This window comes from Panthera tigris, chromosome C2 (genome assembly GCF_018350195.1).
Source record: "Panthera tigris isolate Pti1 chromosome C2, P.tigris_Pti1_mat1.1, whole genome shotgun sequence".
In the NCBI taxonomy this organism is placed as follows: domain Eukaryota; kingdom Metazoa; phylum Chordata; class Mammalia; order Carnivora; family Felidae; genus Panthera; species Panthera tigris.
In genome coordinates, this window is record NC_056668.1 from 108,763,980 (window position 1) to 108,786,787 (window position 22,808).

The following is a 22,808-nucleotide window of genomic DNA, read 5'->3' on the forward strand; positions in this document are numbered from 1 at the left end:
TCTTTATAAACAGTAATTAATTAGAAAATAAAGGTCATAAGCTACAATATTAAAAACAAAATATTAAATTATCTAGATAATAATAAACTTAGAAATAAATATGTAGAACTTTACTTTGAGGAAAACTCTGAAACTACCAAGCACCATAAGGAAGACTTAAATAAAAAGACAGTTCTTAGTCCTATAGTTAACGCTAAATATTTTTAAAATGTAAATTCTCCTGGAAAGCATTTATAAATGTATATAATTCCATTTAAAACCCCAACTGGATTTTTTGTAATTTAATAGAAAATGATTTTAAATTTTAACTGGCAGTATAAATTCTGGAAAATGTTTAAGAAATTCTGATGAAAGAGAGAGTAAGGAGATATATGCTTTCAAATAGAAAAAATATATTATAAAATAGCAGTCATAAAAATAACTGTATGCTGTAGGAACAAACTGACATTAATGGAAAGGACCAGAGAAACCATGAGTAAGCACATCAGTGTGAGAGTTTAGTGTGATAAATATGACATCTGATGTCAGGTGGAGGGGTGCAGGATTAGTTATGCAAAAAAGGTGGTGAAATAATTGAGGAGCCCATTGAAGAAATGAAACATCCCCAACAAATTGTAGGTTGATTAAATGTTTGTAGAAAATTAAATTATTAGATAATGCATAAATAAAAATTTTTATAATGTTGAGGAAGTTCCTTCTAAATTTTCTTTTTTTTAAATTTTTTTTATTTTTTTTAAATTTTTTTATTTTTTGCACTGTTGGTGGGAATCCTTCTAAATTTTCAAGCATATTGTACACATGCACAAGAGACGAGAGAGAGAGAGACAGAGAGATAGAGAAACAGAGAGAGAGAGAGAGAGAGAGAGAGAGAGAGAAAGAAGAAAAACATAAAAGCAAGGATGAATAGATCTTGATAAAATAAGAAGAGAGAACTTGTGACCTGCAGAAATATAGTAAATGAGTTTAAAAATAACCTCAGGAACCAGGAAAAATACTTGCAACATGTATAATAGATGAAGAGCTAATTTCTCTAATATTAATAAATACATTAAAAATAAATTTAGGGGTGCCTGGGTGGCTCAGTCGGTAAGCATCCGACTTCAGCTCAGGTCATAATCTCACGGATCATGGATTCCAGCCCCACATCAGGCTCTGTGCTGACAGCTCAGAGCCTGGAGTCTGCTTCCTATTCTGTGTCTCCCTCTCTCTCTGCTCCTCCCCTGCTCATGCTCTCTCTCTTCTCTCAAAAAAAAAAAAAAAAAAAACCAACCAATAAAACATTAAAAAAACTTTTTTAAAACAAATTTAAAAACATACATACCATGATAGGAAAACAGGCAAAGGAGATGAAAGGCATTTCAGAAAGGAAAAGCGTAAATGACCAATGAATATTTGGAAGGATATTCCACTTTATCAGTAATCAAAGAAATGAAACTATCAATGAGTATTTTGAAGAGAAGCACATAACAAAACTCATTATTTTGGAAACGTGGGGACATTCTTACTTGAAATACACATTTGAGCAACTTTTCTAACAGTGTTTAAAAGGCTTATCAAATGTAAAACATATATTTTTTAGTCTAGCGATCCAACTGCTATATTAATTAAACCAAGAAAATAATCCTGCAGGTATGTCAACACTCATAAATGAGGACGATGATGTGTGGTTTTACTTTGGTGTGCTCTGTCAGCGTTCACATCGGTGTTCTGATATCTTCAACCAAAGAATTCCGATTTCCTTCTTTATGTTTAATATAAAAGTAGAAACAACTGCATGTTTGTCAAGGGAAGCAAAAGAAGTAAGTATAGTACTGTAAATGAAACAGGGGAGGTCGATAAAGGGGATTAAGAGGACGCGTGTGACGTGCCCTGAGTAATGTACAGAATTGTTGAATTACTATACTGTACACCCGAAACTAACATAACATTGTATATTAATTATAGTTCAGTTTAAAAAAGAGAGAGAAGTAAATGAAATCTATACTATCATTGAGATCAGTGAGACAAATCTTTTACTGACATTGTTTAATAAAAAAAAAAAGATTAGAAAAACAGTATGTACAGTGCATTTACTTAAAACTCTTGACTGTATATCCATGAAAAGAAAACTGTCCAGAAACAGGTTCAGCTAATCATTTAGAGGGTTTTTTTTTTTTTTTTACCTGAACTGTGGAATTTGGAGTGATTTTTTCATTTCATCTCTGTATTATTTGATTTTTTTAAACAAATACTATCTATTACTTTTACAATTATTAACACTACAAAATATGTAAATTTAGAGAAAAAGGGATATGTCTAAGTAACATAATTTTAAAGTGGAACAGAAAGAAAGTAATTATGGAAAAGGCCTTCATATCGAGACCAAAGTCTACAATAGTTTTAGAACGGAGAGAAGCTAGATTGTAGGATTTTAAAAAAAGAAAAAGAAGAGCTATAAGAGATACATTTGGAACTTAGACTGGTTTTTCTTTTCCCCGTATTCCATTACCTCTTTTGTACTGCTCCAGCTTTCTCATCTCTTTTCTGCATTTTCTGCATTTCAATATTTAAAAAAAATTTTAATGTTTATTTTTCAGAGAGAGAGACAGACACAGAGTGTGAGCGGGGGAGGGGTAGTGAGAGGGGGAGACACAGAATCTGAAGCAGGCTGCAGGCTCTGAGCTGTCAGCACAGACCCTGATGTGGGGCTCCAACCCATGAGATCATGACCTGAGCCGAAGTCCAAGGCTTAACTGACTGAGCCACCCAGGCGCCCCTCTGCATTTCAATATTAATCTCCTCTCCTTCTTTGCCTTAGAGATGACACCTGGTGGAATGCTATCTAGCTCCCCATTTTTTCTCTCACATTCCACTAAATGATCCATACCACCCCCTCAGAAAGAGGTGTGCAAGCATAGGAAATGTTTTATGTAGGTTAAAAATGCACAAACAGGGTCTTGGATAGAAATACCATGCATTGGAGCAAGAAATATATTGATTTAAACGCTGTTTTGTTAGGGGTTTTTTCTTCAAAACCGATCCCTACCTTTTTAACACTTTATGTTATCCTTCTTCTTTGCTTCTGTCCAATTTCTTCTCTATTGCTTGCTATTTTCTCTATGGCCTGCAGACTTTCATCCATCTTTCACACTTACCCTCCGCCCCTGCTTTCATTCTTTCTTTTGATAGCTGTTTCCTTCCATTTTGAACCTACGTAACATGTTAAAACTGGAGGCCTAGAGTTGTTCTTCTGAGTGTAAAAGGTAGTAGGTAGAACACAGTAATTAGTTTTTGTTTATAGTAAAGACAGCACATCAAAAAGAATAACAATGGGTGAACTAAAGAAAAAAGACCACACAGAGTCAATACCACCTGATAAACTGCACACACTGGGAAGTTAACCTCATAATGAAGGAGTTGTGTTTATGCTTTCATGTTTTCTAACGATACTGCTGTAAGAATGACCGTTTTGCAGGGAAGAGAATGCATCTTATTATATAGCAGTACAGTTAACCTTTAAATGCTGGGGTGGGGTTAGGAGGGTTGACCTCCCCCTCCCCCTGCACAGTGGAAAATCCATGAGTAACTTTTGACTTTCCCAAAACATAACGCTAATAGTCTACTGTTGACTAGAAGCCTTACTGATATCATAAACAGTTCATTAACACATATTTTGTATGCTACATGTATTATATACTATATTCTCACAATAAAGTAAGTTAGAAAAGAAAATGTTATTATGAAAATCATAAGAGGGAGAAAGTACATTTACATAACCATGCTGTACTTACTGGGGAAAAAAAACCCAAGAAACAAAAACTGTGTGTAAGTGGACCTGTGCAGTTCAAACCGGTGGTGTTCAGGGATCAACTGTAATTACTTCTCATTCATAGTAAGTCCTAGTACACTGCCTCCTCCCTCCCTTATTTCCTCCAAGCCCTGTGATTCTCTCCCTCCAGGTGATGCTTTGGATCATTTCACTTCTTTCCATCTCCCATCCCCACTCACAGCAGACGCCTCCCAACAGGCCTCCCCATCTTCTATCTGGACCCTCTAAAACCCATTCTACACACAGCAGCCAGGGTTATCTTTAAAAATATTTATATGATCATAGTAATCCTTACCTTAACACCCTTAAATGACTTCCAATGCTACTTAGAAGAGAATTTAAAGTTGTTAAAATTTAAAAATTTAAATTAACATGTTGTATGATGTCCTGCATGACCTCGCCTGGGCCAGCTTCCATGACTTCCTCCCAATACTGAGCCCCTCATTCACTGACCTCCAGACTCACTGGTCTTCTTTTAAGGTCTCGATGGGCCAACTACTTCCTACCTCAGGGCCCACATGCAAGCTGATCTCCCTCGGTGATTCTTTCCTTCCCACTCTTCACCTGGCCAACACTTTTCCCTCAAGCCTCACTTGTGGCAGATTTTGTGGTTCTCTTGCTCATTACCTCTTCCAATCTCTTCTGGTATAGCATCCTGACTGCATTACTCATACTGCTTTGCTGTCTGAGTTCTGAATGCGATTTATGTTTACCAAACAGAAGCTCTCATGGAAGGCTTGAATCCAGAACTGAGTTAACTGGAGAGAAAAGCAGGGTTTGAGGAAACCATTTTTATGAAGCAGAGCTTAGCCTAGGGGATGTGGTTCTGGGGTCAGCAGTAAGAATTATCAGCTCTCTGATTCTGGCAGAAGTAGTAGCTCCTTTCATGGTCCATCTGTGGTATGGCTTTGGGGACCATTTATGGCAGCTCGTTCTAGGGACTATAGCTGAACCACTCATTCTGAAAGCCATTTAATACTCTGCAATGAATACTTTTGCATTTAAGGCTACCTAACACAGATTCTGTTATCTATGGCTGAACCTTGACTGTCCCTCCTCAATCTTCAATCAGACTCCTCAGTTGTACTCTTTAATTATATTTGACATTTCTTTCAGAGCACTTGTTCTAATTTGTAATTACATATTTACTCATGTGTTGGTCTGTCTCAATTGTTAGATTATCAGCTTCATGAGAACATAGTAAGTGCTTAACACACAACTGTTGAAGAAATTAATAAAGCAAAACTATATTAAGATTCTTCTTTACTTACTGCTTGATTACCTGCTTTCCTTAGGTTCTAGAACGGTAGATATATTGGTTGTTTGGATATAACTGCTGTTAGTGATTGTCATTATTCATTCTGCATTCACCCAAAGTCATCTTGTATTGTTTTACCCTGGCAATACAGACTCCATTAGAAGTTCCTTCTTGAATCTGATCTCGCTGCAATGACTAGGGTTAAACTAAGTTTCCCTAACATCCACTCTTGGATATGAAAGAATGTATATTTTGCAGAGAAAGTGTGTAAATAGTGGAGCACAATAAATCTGATATGAGATTGGACAATTAGGCTAATGTGTTCCTGCTATACAAAGTCTTATTTGGGTTTTTTTTTTTTTTTAGTTTATTCTGAGAGAAAGAGAAACAGAGAGAGAGAGAGTAGGGAGGGGCAGAGAGAGAGAGAGAGAGAGAGAGAGAGAGAGAGAATCCCAAGCGGGCTCCACACTGCAGCATGGACCCCGATGTGGGGGTCGAACTCACAAATGTGTGAGATCATAACCTAGGCTGAAATCAAGAGTTGGATGCTTAACCAACTGAGCCACCCAGGTGCCCCTTTGGGTTTTTGATATCCAACTAGAAGAAAAAAAAAAAGGTTAGTGACAGGAAAGAGCAGAACATTATTGAAACTTGGTTTCCTCAGTTGTATCCTATGTCTTTCACATTAGACAAATTTGTACAGGTGTTTCATGTTAAAGGATGAAACATAGTTAGACCTAGAAATCATCCATTATGCTATATTTCATATGAAGGAGGTCAGTGGGTAGATAGCACAAGATGAAACAGAAGGAAATAAGACAGCTAAATCATGCAAAGAATGAGCTAGCAGACTCAGAAAGCTTACCTTTTATGAATGGCATGTACAAGTGTTCATGTGCAGATCTAGGTCACCTTTTGGTGACCTTTGAAGAGAGCAAGCCTGCTCCTCTTCCTGGATTCCTTATATCAGTGAATGAAATTACCAACCTAGGAACCCAGACATTAACCTTGATTCTTCCTTCTTTCTTATGGATTCAACTGCTTCATCCAATTTGATCAATAACCACATTCTTTAAATTTCCCTTTTCTTAACCTTTTTTTTGGCTCTAATTTGACAGTATTATTAAAACAGCCTCCTAATTGGTTTTCCATCACTTCAATTTAGAATGATATGCCTAAAATCCAAATATTATCATATTACTCCCTGCTTAAAATCCTTTAGTGGCCTCCCTTTTTAGTCAGGCAAGACACTTTATGACCCCTTCTCATGCCTTACCACTCCCCCACCCATGCCCTCTTTCTACTATCTTTACTGAAATACTTTAAATTCCCAGAAGGCATTGGATCCTCTCCCTACTCCCCATCCCCCCAGGTTTTTGCACTCACTGCTCCATGTCCCTGTTTCTCATACTCTTTGTTTGGCTGACTTCAACTCAGTTTACAGGATTCTGTTTAGATATCACTTGTCTAAGAAACCTTTCCCAAACCCCAGTGCTTGGGTTACACTTAAACTTCACGGTTCCCTAAAAAATTCTATCCCTATCATAATTCATCATCCTTCTGAATTTGCCTCTTGACTTGTCTTCTTGTCCATTAGGATTAGGTTTTGTTTAATATTAAAAAATAATAACAGTGACTTAAACAAGTTGGAGGCTTATTTTTATTTATACAAAGGAAATCAATAAATGGGCAGTCCTGTGCTGGTGTGTCAGCTTCAAAGTCATCATGTTTCTAGGACCCTTCTATTTTTCTAAACTTCCACAACACATGGTTTCCATCCCTAGGTTGCCGCATGTCCAGGAGAACTCCAGCAATTATGTCTCCCTATCAGACAGTAGGAAGGAAGAGAAAGCAATGGATAAAAGATGGATTTACTCTGTTTAGTTTCCTTCTATAGCGCTTTCCTGGAAGTCTCACCCAATACCTTACCTTACTTTTTATTGTCTACCCCTAGCTACAGGGGTGACTGGGAAGTGTTACTTTTTCATTGGGCACATCGATGCTTGCCTTTACATGGTAAGGAAGAAGGGAAGGAGGGATTTTGAGTAGACAGCCAGCAATCACTGCTACGCTGGGCTATTTCTTCTTCAAGGGCAGGACTATTTGTTTTGTTTTGTTTTGTTTTGTTTTTTGCATTGTCCTCAGACCTGAGCAGCACACCACACACTGAGTAGATGTTCAATAAGTATTTGCTGAGCCAAATGCATAAATGGTTTAAAAATAAATAGTATAATATTGGCATGCTAACAGACTAGATTGTGCTTCCTCATATATGAAATAGAGAGTCTCCAAAGTTTTTCTTTTTCAAGTTGTGTAATTATTTTTTATTTTCTAAATAAAATCTTATCTAGAATCCGATATGGAGCAATAAAAGTGGAATGCTGGGCTTGGAGCCAAGCAGCCTGCATCTTGATTTGCTCTCCCCTTCTAGATTCCCCAGGAAGAGCCCTGTAATATCTTTTTAGTACTCCAGGCCTTCACAAATCACAATTTGAAGACAACTGGACTCATGATCCCACCAGCGCAGGAATCTCTGAATTAAGGTACTATCGTATCATCAGGAAATAATCAACCCAGCTTGTTATCGACAAAAATTAAGCCAACTCTTTTGTCCCTGACAATGATGTCATCCATTCTTGGAATACTGAAATGCTATACCAAAATGCTGAAGTAAGAAAAGATGCAATTATAATGGCAAATGCAAAACATAACTTGGTGGTCTATATGGAATATCGGAAAGAAAACATACAGTCCTCTTCAGTTTCAATTTTGCCTGTTCTCAAGGTGTAACTCATATCCTAGTTCATCCATAAAGTCTTCACAGATATTCCCCAACTACCCACTTCTAAAGTAGATGTAGGGACTGGATGGAACTTGCCCATTAGATGCAGATCATGGAGTCAAGGGGAGATATAGTATAGAACACTGAGGAGTAAAGCTGGGATGAAAAAGTCAAGCAGACAGTGGGGCACAATTAATCTTCAGATGGTCAGAGAGGTAAAAATAAGTATGAGGCAAAAAGTTAAATACTAGCATAGAGTCAATGGATTTAAAAGAAAAGGTAGAAGAAAGTACGCAAAGTAGTTAGCATATAAGGCTTTTTATCGGTTAGCTCTGACCACCATTGTAATAGCTATGATTCACTTTAACTTTAATATATGCTAGCATTTAAAAATTTTTTTTTAATGTTTATTTATTTTTGAGACAGAGACAGAGTGTAAACAGGGAAGGGGCAGAGAGAGAGGGAGACATAGAATCTGAAACAGGCTCTAGGCTCTGAGCTGTCAGCACAGAGCCTGACGCGGGGCTCGAACCCACGAACTGTGAGATCATGACCTGAGCTGAAGTCCGACTCTTAACCGACTGAGCCACCCAGGCGCCCCAATGCTAGCATTTTGATGGGAATTTTACACATGTTCTTCTTAGTCTTCATACCAACCTTGAAAACCTGCTATTACTATCCCCATTTTTATCAACAAAGTAGCTGTGGCTTTAAAAAGATCAATTCTTCGTATCTTTGATGGGAAAGAAGGAACTATGAACTTGTGGTTCAGTATGTCTTGATCCAGTGCTGCTCTATGTTCTTTCCAACACCAAGATGTTGCTGTGATTGCTGAATTATAGTGCTCTCAGAAAGGATCTTCCTCTTTCATCAGTTTGGCTAATGGCTCTTCAGAGAGGTGTTTAAGACTGCTTCTGTAAATACAGCCTTTAGGGTGAGGACTGAAAAACTTAGTATTTAATGGTAATTATTTCTATTTACTCTTACCTTATGAACTCAGAAGTCTGCACAAACATTGACTCATAAATTGTGAGGTAATGGGTGCTAAACAACATTGACATTTATTATTTTCATAGTACAGTCTATCTCCGTCTTTGATCATCTCCAAAATATACCATCACATTCCTATTGGAAGAATCTCCTTTCATGGTTCAGAAAGGGTCCTGTTTCAGTGGGCAAGGACCTTCTACTGGGACCCCCTCCTGGGGGTTAAATTATGAATTTAAATAGTAGTTAATCAAGGAAACAAGATGCTACAGTTGTCCTGCCCCCACTGACCTATATAGTTACATCTTTCTCATCTTACATTTTCCTTTTTCCTCACTGCCTGGATCTCCACCCCCATCCATCACTGGAAACCAGGTTGAACCCAGCAGTGACTAAATCTCTGAACCATCTCACTCCAACTAATTCATTGGTTGCTGATTGACTGAAAGGCCAACTTTTCCCTTTTAGACTATTTCTGTAAAGTTCACCAGTGAATCATGTGTCATCAAATGGCCATTGAGTCTCCTTAACAGAGAGACAAATGTTACCAAAGTGGAAGCAGTTGTACCTTTTCCTGGAGAAGTTGTTAGAAAGTGTACAAAGCTTTCCACAGCTGTACAGGACTGCACCTGGAGTGGTTCAAGGCTCTATTATATCCATTTTCTGAAATATTCTTCTGGTTTGGCCTCCTTTTCAGAGGAGGAATGTCTTGGGCTCCTTCCCACCAGCATCTCTTTCCTTCCTTCTGGCTGAGAACCATCCCCAGCCTTCTGGGCACTGATGCCTTCAAGAACAAGGTGGCATGTGAAATAAGAAATAATTAGATTAATTAATCATGTAATTTAAAGTGAATAATTTACTTTCATCTGAATTATTCAAATGTTTTAAATTTGATGGATTTTTTTGGTAACTTCAATTATATGAATCATTGGCTCGAGTTATTCTGGGTGAATAGAGATTGCCTACATTTTTAAGTACAATAGGTCCAACATGTAAGAATTTGATTTTGAAATCCTATGCTACATGAATTTCAAGCTCCTCTCAGGAATATATGGAGCAAGGAGAAAAAAAGGACTTATTGTGATTTTGAATAGTTCAGCCAGTCTTCACTGGATTGTTAGTATTTTTCATTTTTTTGACATATGATTAGCTAATTTTCTTCCATGCCTGTAATGATTTATGTTTTTATATGCGATCATTTCTTTGGTTATCCTTACACTCTTAGCATAGTGTTGGGCACATCCATGGCACTAGTAAAAATGTACTTTGAAACTGATTTTTTTAAATAAAATATTCTAGGGGCACCTGGGTGGCTCAGTTGGTTAAGCATCTGACTTTGGCTCATGTTATGATCTCGCAGTTCATGGGTACAAGCCCCGCATTGGGCTCTGTGCTGACAGCTCAGAGCCTGGAGCCTACTTCGGATTCTGTGTCTCCCTTTCTCTCTGCCCTCCCACCACTCATGCTCTGTCTCTCTCTGAAAAATAAATAAAAAACATAAAAAATATTTAAGGTTTAAAAATAAAATATTCTAGTGTGTGGATTATGATAAATACCAACTTCTCCTACTGGCCACTAGTGATAATAGTAGGATATATTCTCATGGAACACTTAGAGTAGGATTTTGTTTTGTGATGGACTTTCTTAAAGATAAGCAAATAATGGGCTATTTTAAAAGCTTCAAACACTTATGTTAAAATACATCTGTTTCTTAATTGCCCTGAAAATCTTTCCCAGTCTGGGTGTTGTAAGTGGGGCTTCCCTAAAAATAAGCAAGAGTTCAAAATTGGCCACAAATAAGCCCAAAGAGAATAAATTTAAAATGTGGCTCCCTGCCATCTTGCAATGTTCTTACAGTAAATGGGAAGTGCTATGCCCCCTCCCTTAACTATTCTTTGGCTGATGGCTTTTCTTGGGAATATATTTTCCTAGAGAAATCCTACGAATGGTTGTTTCCTTGAAAGGGCGTGTGCTTTTGCTGGTGAATGTTGATATAGGAAGAAGATGAAAGAAATGTGAAGGGCTAGAAAGGCCCCACAGTTGGTGTAGGGGAAGGGGCAGGGAGAGATTCATGTTTGTTGAGTCCCTATTTTAGCTAAGTGCTAACATCTAACATAATTTTTACTCTGTTAGATGATATTATTGCCCATTTTATTGATGAATCACTGAAAATTAATGAAATTGCCTAAATTCACTTTTCTTTCAGAAAAAAGGGAAGAATTTGAAGTTAATAGGTTGAAAACAGAATAGTAGGTCTGTTAAGAAGGAACACCTATGCTGCTTCTCTTCGTCAGCCTAGAAGCAGGTCACACAGGGTTGGATCTCACTCGGGCAGACATGAGCCCTACACACCAGCTTCATCTCCTCCTGATGGGAGATGTCTGATGTCTAATTAACAAAGGACTATGCTTTTAGTACCATAATCAGAAAGGAAGGTTCACATGTAAATACCCTGAAGAAAGGCAGCACATAGCTTTCAATTAACACTCAAGTGTTAATAACAATTATGCTACTATACTTACCAAGCATATGGTGAGCACTTGACATATAATTTCTATTTGATTCATAATCACCTTAAAAGTGTTATTTACATGGTAAATATGAAGCAATTATAACTTAGAGTAAATTATTATCACAAGGAATGAAAAGGCCAGTATTGGACACCAAATCTTTTTTTTTCCTTAACTCCCTATAATTTATTTTTTTATAATTTATATCCAAGTTAGCACATGGTACAACAATGATTTTAGGAGTAGATTCCTTAAGCCCCTTTCCCATCAAATCTCTACTCTTAAATGCAGTAGTAATCACGTTTCAGTGTCGCATGTGAAATTAAAAGTGATTATTATCTGGACATTTACTGGTTTTTTTGACCACCTGACCCCAAAGGGGTATTGTTTTTTTGGTAACCTTACCCTCATTTTCCTACTCTCAGTACAAGTGCTTTTTAGTGGTTGACTCCATTTTCAGAAACAGAAGTTGCCCCAGATGAGTCTAAAACTGGTCAGCTCGCACCATCTTCTTGGCCATAGTTATTGGTTCAAGATGGGCATGTATGGAAATGAGAACTGATAAAACACAGAACTAACATTTGGGCTTCTGAGAAAGAGAGACTTTATCTATTTCTTGCAGATTTGATAGTATGAGTGTGAAGTCGGGTGCTGCAGTTATTTTGTGATGATCAGGATGAGTCTAAAGCTGCCAATGCCTACCACCTGGAACATGGGAATGGAGAATGGCACAACTAGTCCTTATGAGTCAGAATAGAGAGATGAATCCTGATGGTCATTTGTCCCTGATTCAGACTCTACCAGAAGATATCATTATTGAAATACTCTACAATTATATGAGGCAATGCTTTCCTTTTTTTGTTTATGGCAATTTGAGTTTCCTATTGTTTGGGAGTGAACAAATCCTGATATTTTAATTTTACTCAAAAGCACTAACCATAAAAGCAATTATTACACTAGTTAACTAGACTACACTAAAATTAAGCCCTTATCCATGTGAAAAGTCATCATAATTTGGAAGACAAGATCCCACACAGTAAAAAATATATAACACATAAAATTGAAGGATTAGTATCCCAACTATGTAAAGAATCTTACAAATCAGACCATAATGACAGAAAAAGCAACACATTCATTTTTATAATAAAACTGGCATATATGCACAAAAATTATTTTAAATGATTTAAATGAAACATGATTTCCTGTTAATACCACACCTCCATTCTCCTTGCCCAAAGATATACATTTTTGATCTTTTCTCTTTGCAATATTCTCTTCGTTAAACCAAAATATATACTAACATGTATACTTTATATCAGTAAAACTGTATCATGGTATGGGTATGCATATGAGGAAGGACCCCTCAGCCTGGCTGTTCCACACACAGTACATACCCCCTAGCCAATCTCTCTCTAAAAATGTTGACTTAGAGGGGCACCTGGGTGGCTCAGTTGGTTAAACTTCTGACTCCTGGTTTTGGCTCAGGTCACAATTTCATGGTTGGTGAGCTTGAGCCCTGCATTGGGCTCTGCGCTGACACTGAAGCCTGCTTGGGATTCTCTCTTTCCCTCTCTCTCTGACCCTCTGGCAGGGCTCTCTCTCTTTCTCTCTTGCTTTCTCTCTCTCTATCTCAAAATAAATTAATAAAATTAAAAAAATTTATTTAAACATGTTGACTTAGAGATGATGGGCTTTCCCCTCAGCTGCAGGAATCCTGTGTGCTCTGAGAGTAGCCTGTTTTCTCAATTCAGTCTTCAGCCTTTCAATGTGATCTCCGGAACCTCGTCAAAATAATCAGTGCAATAATTTCACCCCTTTCAATTGTCAGTGTTGCTATCAATTCAATGTCAGTGGTACACCTCTATTTTTATTTCCATGGGATCTAAGGAAGAGAGGTAAACATATTTCCCCAGTCTTTAATTTGGAAGCTATGGTAAGCAGATTTCTCAGATGGCCCCCAAATTCTCATCTCCTGGTATACGTGCTCCTCCTGGTTATCAGGCAACACTAATCTAGGTGTTGTTGGAAGTGATTTTGCAGATGTAAAGTCCCAAATCAGCTCATGTCAGATTGTCTGGATGGGTCTCATCTAATCACACTACCTCCTAAAATTTGAGTCAAGAGGTCAGAAATGGAGGAGGCCAGAGATCTGAAGCACAGGAAGGAGTCTATGCACCATCACTGCCTTGAAAATGGAGGGGGCCATGTAGCAAGGAGTGCAGGTGATCTCCAGGAGTGGAGAGTGGTCCCCAGCTGACAGTCCACAGGGATACAGTGCCCCCAGTCCTACAATCACAAAGAATGAAATTCTGCAAACAACCTGAATGAACTTAGAAGTGGATTCTTCCTCAGAGCTTCTGGAGGGCAAATCAGCCCAACTGATCTTGATATCAATTTTTAAGCCATGAGCAGAAAGCCTAGCCACATCATGCCTGGACTTCAGAACTGTGAAACTAATAAATGGATGTTGTTCTAAGCCACTGAGTTTGTGGCCACTTTTACACAGCATAGAAAATGAATAAAAAGTCTAACTTCAAATACCAATCTCAGAAGTTCTGTCCTTTTAAAAAGTTCCACAGGTATTAACCTCTCAGGTTAAGTGCTGGAATTGTACTCTACTGTCTGAAAGCAAGTCTCCTGCGGTATATTGATTAGTGAAGAAGCACCATGGTACTGGATCAGGGTCATGATCTTTTCTCACAAGAGGAAATTTCTCAGGAGTTTTAGAAGCCTTGAAGGTTGAGAAAAACTGAGAGTCCTGCCTGGATGGTGAACTTTTTGTCAGGTTGAATTCTAGACATTAATTCATTCAATAAGCATTTGTGAGCATCGACAACACTCCAGGTACAATAGTCTATTGGATAAAACTTGTGCAAACAACATGCAGTAAATACTGTAATAACCTTGCTAGTCAAAGTGCGAGGCACTTGGGAGTATCCTAAAAGTACTGAATCTCAGACCTCACAAGAGACCTACTGAATCAGAATCTGCATTTTAACAACACCCAGAAGATTTGTTGTTTTTCTTTTAATGTTTATTTATTTTTGAGAGAGAGAAACAGAGTAGGGAAGGGGCAGAGAGAGAGAGGGAGACACAGAATCCGAAACAGGTTCCATGCTCCGAGCTGTCAGCACAGAGCCCGATGCAGGGCTTGAACTCACGAACCGTGAGATCATGACCTGAGCCAAAGTTGGAGGCTTAACCAACTGAGCCATCCAGGCACCCCAAGTCAGCTTCAGTCTTATAACGATAATATTAAACATAGTCTAAGGAAGAGATATTTTCTGTCTCTTAGAAATTAAGGTGATATAACTGATTACTAATAGCATAATAATCATTACCTTTGGCCAGTAGGTTAACTCTGAACTTTATCCACAATTAAGAAAAAAAAATGTTTTTCTTGACATTTCTATTGTCCCGTCCAGCTTGCATCACATTTCATCTATTACGTTCTTCATATAGCTCAGCTTATCTTCAGACTAAGAAATTATTTTGATTTATCCTAAAGAAAAGAATAGAGAAGATTTTGTGGAGATGGAACGGCGAGAGAGGACATATGTGAACAATAATGGGATAGAGCATCAGAAAGTCAAATCAAGTAAGACTGAGGGCATTATTGCAATAGATAGATGGGTTGGTCTGAGTGATTTATACATCACTTCTACACCAAAATTACTTGGAAGTTATTAAGATGGTGGGATAAACACTTGTTGAATCTGAACTATCAAATTAAATGAACTTTTATTAATTGCTTCTACCTGTAGTACCTGACTCCGCCTTTACAGAAACGCTTCTCAAATCAAACATAATTGTAGATACATGAAGATATAATTCATTTAGTATACCGCTAATCTGAAAGATTACTGTTCTATATCCAGGATGATCATAAATCTCTGGGGGAGAGATGTTTATATTTCTTTTGTATTCCAAATAATTATTTACCATATGAAAGGCATGCTTCCAATAAATGCTTATTGATTAATGAGTAAATAATTAAATACTATGGAAAAGATACATAGCTGATAATTTTAGCCTCTTAATAGGTGCTTTGGCCCTAGGTCTTTACATCCTGACTTGCCCTTGAGTCACACACATCTGCTAATCTATGAAATTAAGCCTTGAGTTTCCAATGGATTATGGTAATTATTTGAAGCTCTTTTTCCCCAGCTATTTCCACATTGATGAAGCACATTCTCAGGGGTTTCAGAATTGTGCTGCTGGAGGTTCAGATAGTTTTGATCAGAACACCCTCCTTCAGGTGGTCCCCAGAAACTGAACTTCTGGTCCTGGCTTTCCAGTTGACACCTAACTGAACCTATGAATTTCATGTGTGGGAAGGGGATTGTTTGACTTCGGCAAACTCTTTTCAAGCATTTTAGCTTTAATGTGCCTATCAATGTTGATTTTAAAGAAGCATTATTATTAAGGATCAATAGCTTTGGAGGAATAAGTAATGGGTAAATCTTTCCCCTTCTACATGCCTCTAGATACATGAATATTCTTAGAAGCTAGAAAAAATTTGCCTTTGCTAGCCTTGTAATATATTGATTTCATTGCCTGTAGTCAGGCCTGACTTAGCCTTCCATTATTTTTTTCTCAGTAGCTGACATATCAAAATCCATACTATTTTATTTTGTTTTGTGGAAAGGTAATATAGTAGAAACATGACAACTGAAGGCTTCTTCTGAATAGATGGGAATGATTTCTACCAAGCATACAGACATTTGGTGGTTTCCTGCCATTTGTAACTCCATAGTCTCTGTACCTCACTGAATTTGGTTTGAGTCAATGATTGTATTAAGAGTGTAGTAATACAAGTTAAACACTCTCTAAGAGGAATATTGTATTTCATGATACTATTTGCACCTGGGAATTAACTGTTGCTCAGACCAGTAAAGCAGATAATCACATAACAGCTTCTTTAGAGTATAATATTGATCTTTCCCTATCTCTGCTACCATTTTAATATGAGACACATTTAACTTTGAGTTTCACATTGAGTCATAAAAGTTACCAGAAAAAGGTACCTAGCATAATTAAAAAGTCATCTTGTACTTTATTGCAATATAAGCACAAGGTTCCAGTACATTACAAATTCAGCTTAAATTTTATACTAATATTGGCTGAGTTTTGTGTCTTCTGTTTTATGTATATTGGGCTCCCCTCAGTCTGAAAGAAATGGTTTTCTTGTAGGATAATAATGAACACCACGACATAATGACTTCATGACTTCCTGTCAGAAACCTTGCTGCTGGAGCTTGATGTAATGAAAATCGGATTTTTATGCAACTTAATTAACTGTTATCTCCCATTCTCTCCATGTAGTAAAATTAAATGAAATTTCTTCCTTAAATGATGGAAATACAATCTCTTTAATGGAAAAGTTTAATAAATAAATGTTAATTAATAAATGTAAAACAGCATACTAATTTCTTATTTTTTAAAAAAGTATTTTATTAAATAAAAGATGCATTTAATTTGGAAAGAAAGATGTATTTAATTTACAAAGAAAAAAGTCAATTTCAGGGGGAAAAAGTCTGCCTTTGGATATATGATTTGGTAGCTCATGAAAAATATTGGGTTTTTTTTTCCCCTGAAACCTGATCTCTCAAACTACATTATCCTTACCTCAGGGTCCAATTGTTTTGTATACTGAATAAATTAATAAAAGAGATGTAAGTTTTCTTTAAAAGAATCTTTGACACACCTTAATTCAAGAAAAGAAGCAACTTAAAGAGAATTTTTTTTTTTTAGGTAATTTTAATGATTAACAATTGTTTGGGCAAAAAATTCATTTCTCAAATGCTACTACTTCGGTTGGTTTAATAAAACAAGGAAATTCGTAAGACATCATTTTTACAGTTTTGTTTATGTTTATTTATTTATTTTGAGAGAGAGAGAACACGTGTGTGCAAGAGTGAGCAAGTGCAAGCAGGGAGGGGCAGAGAGAGAGGAGAGAGAGAATGCTAAGCAGGTTCTAATTGATACCTCAAGAACCTGAGCAGAAATCAAGAGTTGGTTGCTTACCCAATTGAGCTATCCAGGCACCTGCAGCATGCCTCAATAGGTTAAGTGTCCACCTTTTGATTCTGGCTCAGAACGCAATCCCAGGATCCTGGGGTCAGGCCCCTCTTTGGGCTCCACCCTGTACATGGAGCCTACATGGAGCTTGCTTGAGATTCTCTCTCTCTCTCCATCCCTCTCCCCCACTCATGTTCTTTCTCTCTCAAATAAAAAAATTTTTAAAATAAATACTATGTTTGAACATCACATGTTTTAGAGCTACTGATGAGTGCAATAGGTAGGGAAATAAAATAACCAATGTAAATATTTGAAAAGATTAAATGGCATTATCTTGTTTTGCAAATTACATGATATAAATCTGAGGGATTCTAGTAACACTAACTTATAGAATGATAAAGAAGACTAAATACACTGCTGTATACCAATTGATTGTATACAAGATTGATAGTTTTTCTGTATACTAGTAATAAATATATAGAAATTAAAACTTAAAATACCTTTTGTGTCTGGTTTCTTGCACTTCCATAATGTTTCCAAAGTTCATCAGTGTTGTAGCATGTATCAAGTTCATTCTTTTTAAGTAAAATTCTATTGTATGAATAGTCTTATACTTTGTTCATTTATTATATTTTGATGGACACTTAGGTTCTTCCTAGAATTCATTCCTTTTTATAGCTTAATATTTCACTGAATGGATATACCACATTTTGTTTATCTATTTTTCAGTTGATGGACATTTGTATTGTTTTTACTTTTTGGATATTATGAATAATGCTACTATGTACATCTACAAACAATTTTTTTTTGTGAACATGTTTTCAGTTATTTTGGGTATATACAGAGGACTGTAATTTCTGGGTCATGTGGTAAATTCTATTTAACTTTTTGAGGAAATGCTGAACTTCTCTACAGTGGCTACACCATTTTACATCTCCAGCAGTAATGTATGATGGTTCCAATTTCCCCATACCCTCATTAATACTTGTTCTCTTTCTTTCTTTTTCTTTCTTTCTTTCTTTCTTTCTTTCTTTTGTCAACCTAATGTATATTAAATAGTATCTCATTGTGGTTTTGATTTGTATTTTCCCAATGATTAATGATGTTGAACATATCTTTCCATATGCATGTATCTTCTTTGGGAAAATGTCTGTTCAAATTCTTTCCCTGTATTCAAGTTGGGTTATTTGTCTTTTTATTATTGAGCTCTAAGTGATCTTTATATATTCTAGATATTAGACTCTAATCAGATATATTATCTCCCATTGCAGGGGTTATCTTTTTACTTTCTTGATACTATCTTTTCATGTACAAAAGCTTTTAATTTGATGAAGTCTAATGAACGATTTAATTTTTAAGAAACTAAATAAGGGGGCACCTGGTTCAGTCGGTTAAGTGGCCAACTCTTGATTTTGGCTCAGGTTCATGAAGTTCGTGAGATGGAGCCCCTCAATGGGCTTTACACTGAGCTGTGGGGTCTGCTTAAGATTCTCTCTCTCTCTCTCTCTCTCTCTCTCTCTCTCTCTCTTCCCCCCCCCCCGCCGTCCCTCCCATGTTTGTGCTCTCTCAAAAAAAAAAAAAAAAGAAAGAAATTTAATAATGAAGAGCATTTCATTTTTACATACATATTAAACATTATAGGTCTCTTCATTTCTGTGAGTACACAATTGCTATCTGTTAAACATTTTCCTCCAGCTCTGAGATCTTCCTAACATTTTGTGTGTGTGTGTGTGTGCGTGCGCACGCACACGCGTAGTTCTGCTAGTGACAAGGTCCTTCAGGTTTTATTTATCTGATAATGTAATGGAGGGAGGTGAGATAATTAGCTTTGCTATTTAAAATCTCTGTACTGTAATGTTTTACTTTTTACAACAAGCTTCTTTTAGTACTATCAAACAATAAGAGTTTAAAAAGAAAAACATTCAATTTCAACAAGGGTTGAATTTATTCATTAAGACAATCTTCTTATATTAACAGGTTACTCATTACAAAGAAAAGAGATAACAAAATTTTGTTTGATCTCTTAATTTTTTCCAGCTTACTGAGTTTTTTGTCCCTCTATGCACTAATGTTAGCTATTCCTCAAAAACTCACTTATTGAATATATTCTAAATAATACATCTACTAAGGCATTTCTGAGAGGGGCAAATAAAGTCAAGATGGGAAAAAGATTCAAAGAAAATTAGGTCAACCAGTTCTATTATTATGATTACATGAGTGGAAAGGTTTCAAAATGGAACTTATTTTCTAACTTACTATTCTTTAATGTCAAATTTTCTTACATATATTCAATGATAATGGTAAGAGCATGGAATGATGTTGATAATATAAAGTAACTTTTCATTCACAAACGCGTAACTTTAAAGAGTAAGAGAAGTTCTACAGAGAAAAAGGTTGAAAGCAATATAAAAGTATTCTAGTCTCCCAGACACTTGAGAATTATTCATAATGCTACTTTTCATGATGCTATCATGATGCTAATTATTCATGATGCTATCATAGACATTTCCTGTATGCAGTCTGGAGGAAGAAGTAGAAAAGTAATTCAGTTTTATTATTTAGGCTATTTATAGTCTTAGGTGAGCAACTGGTATTTCACAAAGTGAGTTATGTTTTGACAGATTGAGGTTCTTCATGTAGGTGATGAAAAAAGATAATTAATTTCTAAAAGTGAATTTAATCCACATAGGCAACTTATCCGTACGTTGCAATTTGGAGGAGGAATGGTACTGTGAAGTGAAAGATTTGTTATTTCTATCCTCTGTAACTGGATGATTTATTTTGTAAGTGCGTGTGTATTACCTGTAGTGTAGCAACACTGGACATAAAATTAGAATACATAATTTTGAGTCTTGGATTTTTTCTTAATTAGTGGGATAAGCATGAGTAAGTCATTTAAACATTTCTAAACTGAGGAGAACCTGGGTGCCTCAGTCGTTTAAGTGTCCAACTTCGGCTCAAGTCATGATCTCACAGTTCATGGGTTTGAGCCCTGTGACAGGCTCTGTGCTGTGTGCTGACAGCTGACCTATCATATAAGATTAATGAGAGATCAAAATAAGATAATGTTTATAAAGGCAGTTCATAAAATTCTATACAAATAAATATATCATTGTCCCCTCACTCATCAATGTACCATTCTCTATCCATGGGCTTATTCTTTAATGATTATCCTTATGATATTTTTCTGAATATAAAAGTCATATTTTCTGTAAGCAAAAATACAAATAATTAAATACCTCCACCAAATAATAAATGTTTGGTTACCTTTCCATCTAATTATTAATGGTAATTATAGATAGCTTTTAAAAATGTGTATTATTAAATATATGATCTTCATAGCATTTCATTATGTTTTATTTGGCATTACACTGTGAATATTTTCCCATGTCCTTAACTATACTTTAAGCAATCTAATGACTGTATAGTATGTCATCATATAGTATACAACCTATTTAATTGGTTCTCTCGGGTCAAACATTTATAGTTTAAGACTTTGGTGACATACTCCCAAACTATTCTTACTTACTATTTCATCATCAACATTTCACAATAAAAGAGGTCTATTTCTTAATGGAAACCCCACCCCAAACTGGGTATTATATAATTTTTCTTACTACATTGTTATCTTAAATTGATTTTAATAATTTATGGGAACTATTGCAATAGCTTCATAAATTATCTTCTCTTTCTACCCTTACTATCAATAAATTCTCATAAAAGTAACCTTTAAATTTTAAATTATGAAATATTTTTACCAGATTTTAATTTAGATATAACTTACATATAAAATTTGTAGTTTAAAGTATATGATTCAATGGTTTTTAGCCTATTCACAAGATTGTGTAACCATTACCACAGTCTAATTGAAGAATTTTTTTATCAAAAGTACTTCATACCTATTAGCAGTCACTTCCCATTCCTTTTTCTTCCATTCTCTGTCAATGACTAATCTAATTTTCATCTCTATGATTTCGCCTGTTCTGGATATTTCATACAAATGGAATCCTAGAGAATGTGGCTGTGCAGGAAAAAGCACATCAGGCTTAGGTTACTCAAACTGTGCACATGACCAAGAAAGGTCTATTTTCAGAATTGCCCCTTGGCCAGCTCCTGGGACCTGAGTTCTGAGCCCTTGCAGTGTTCAACCTGGTAACTCTTTGTATGCCAGCAGACTTGGACCATGCTGTATCATTTGCCTGTATACTTTATGTTAACTGTATGTTTAGTGTGAAACCTATTTTTTTGCTCTGCAGATCTGGAGTCTGAGTAGCTGAATGTGAGTACATGAGTAGCTGAATCTGAGTAGCCTATGTGACTGACCCTGAGTAAAAATCCTGGATATCAAGGCTCATGTCAGCCTCCCTAATGGACAACACTTTGCATCTGTTGTCACACACATCTGTTGCTGTGAGAATTAAGTGCATCCTATGTGACTTCACCAGAGGCATTCACTTGGAAACTTACACATGGTTTCTCCTCAACTTCCTCATATGCACTTTTTCCTTTTGCTTTTCATTGGCATCCTTTTCTGTAGTAAATCAAAACCATGAATAATATAACAACATCTGGTTCTTTTGAGTTTTTCTAGTGAGCCATCAAGTCTGAGGATGGTCTTGGGAACCACTGACAGAGGGAATTTAGTGTTTGGCTTCTTTAATTTAGTATAATGTTTTCACGGTTTATCCATACCATATGTATGAGTACTTTGTATCTTTTTTATTTCTGAATAATATTTCATTGTATGGATATACCATATTTTGTTTATGAATTTATCTGTTAATGGACACTTGGGTTATTTCTACTTTGGGGATATTATGAACAGTACTGCTATGAAAATGCATGAACAAGTTTTTTCTGTGAACTTATGTTTTCAATTTTCTTTTGTATATAACTAGGAGTTGAATTGCTGGGTCATATGGTAACTCTATATTTAACTTTTTGAGGACCTGCCAAATTGTTTTCACAGCAATGCATCATTTTACACTCCTACCAGCAATGTATGAGAGCTCCAATTTCTCCACATCCTCACCAGCCCTCGTTTTCTTTCTTTTTTTATTATGACCACCCTAGGGGGTGTGAAAAGGTATCTTGTGGTTTTGATTTGCATTTCCCTAGTAAATACTGATGTTGAGCATCTTTTCACATGATTATTGGTTGCTGTATATCTTCTTTGAAGAAACACCTACTCAGATCCTTTGCTCATCTTTAAATTGGGTTATTTGTCTTTTTATTGTTGAGTTGTAAGAGTTCTTTATATATTCTGGATACCAGACCTTTATTATATATATGACTTACAAATATTTTCTCCCATTGTGTGGGTTCTCTTTTCATTTACTTGATGGTATCCTTTGAAGCACAAACAGTTTTAATTTTGATGAATTTATTTTTTCTTTTGTTTCTTGGGCTTTTGATGTCATATACACACTATATTAAACATTC

General features: G+C 36.1%; 1 long non-coding RNA gene across 1 annotated transcript in view; it reads right to left on the reverse strand.

The window, feature by feature from the left end:
• Nucleotides 1-9,122: 9,122 nt before the first annotated feature.
• LOC122230574 overlaps nucleotides 9,123-22,808 on the reverse strand; it is a 37,283-nt gene continuing 23,597 nt past the window's right edge. The window contains exons 5-6 of the long non-coding RNA XR_006207564.1: nucleotides 14,687-14,847; nucleotides 9,123-9,619 (exon numbers count right to left, since the gene is read on the reverse strand). This is a non-coding gene — a long non-coding RNA (uncharacterized LOC122230574). The remainder of the gene's footprint in view (nucleotides 9,620-14,686; nucleotides 14,848-22,808) is intronic.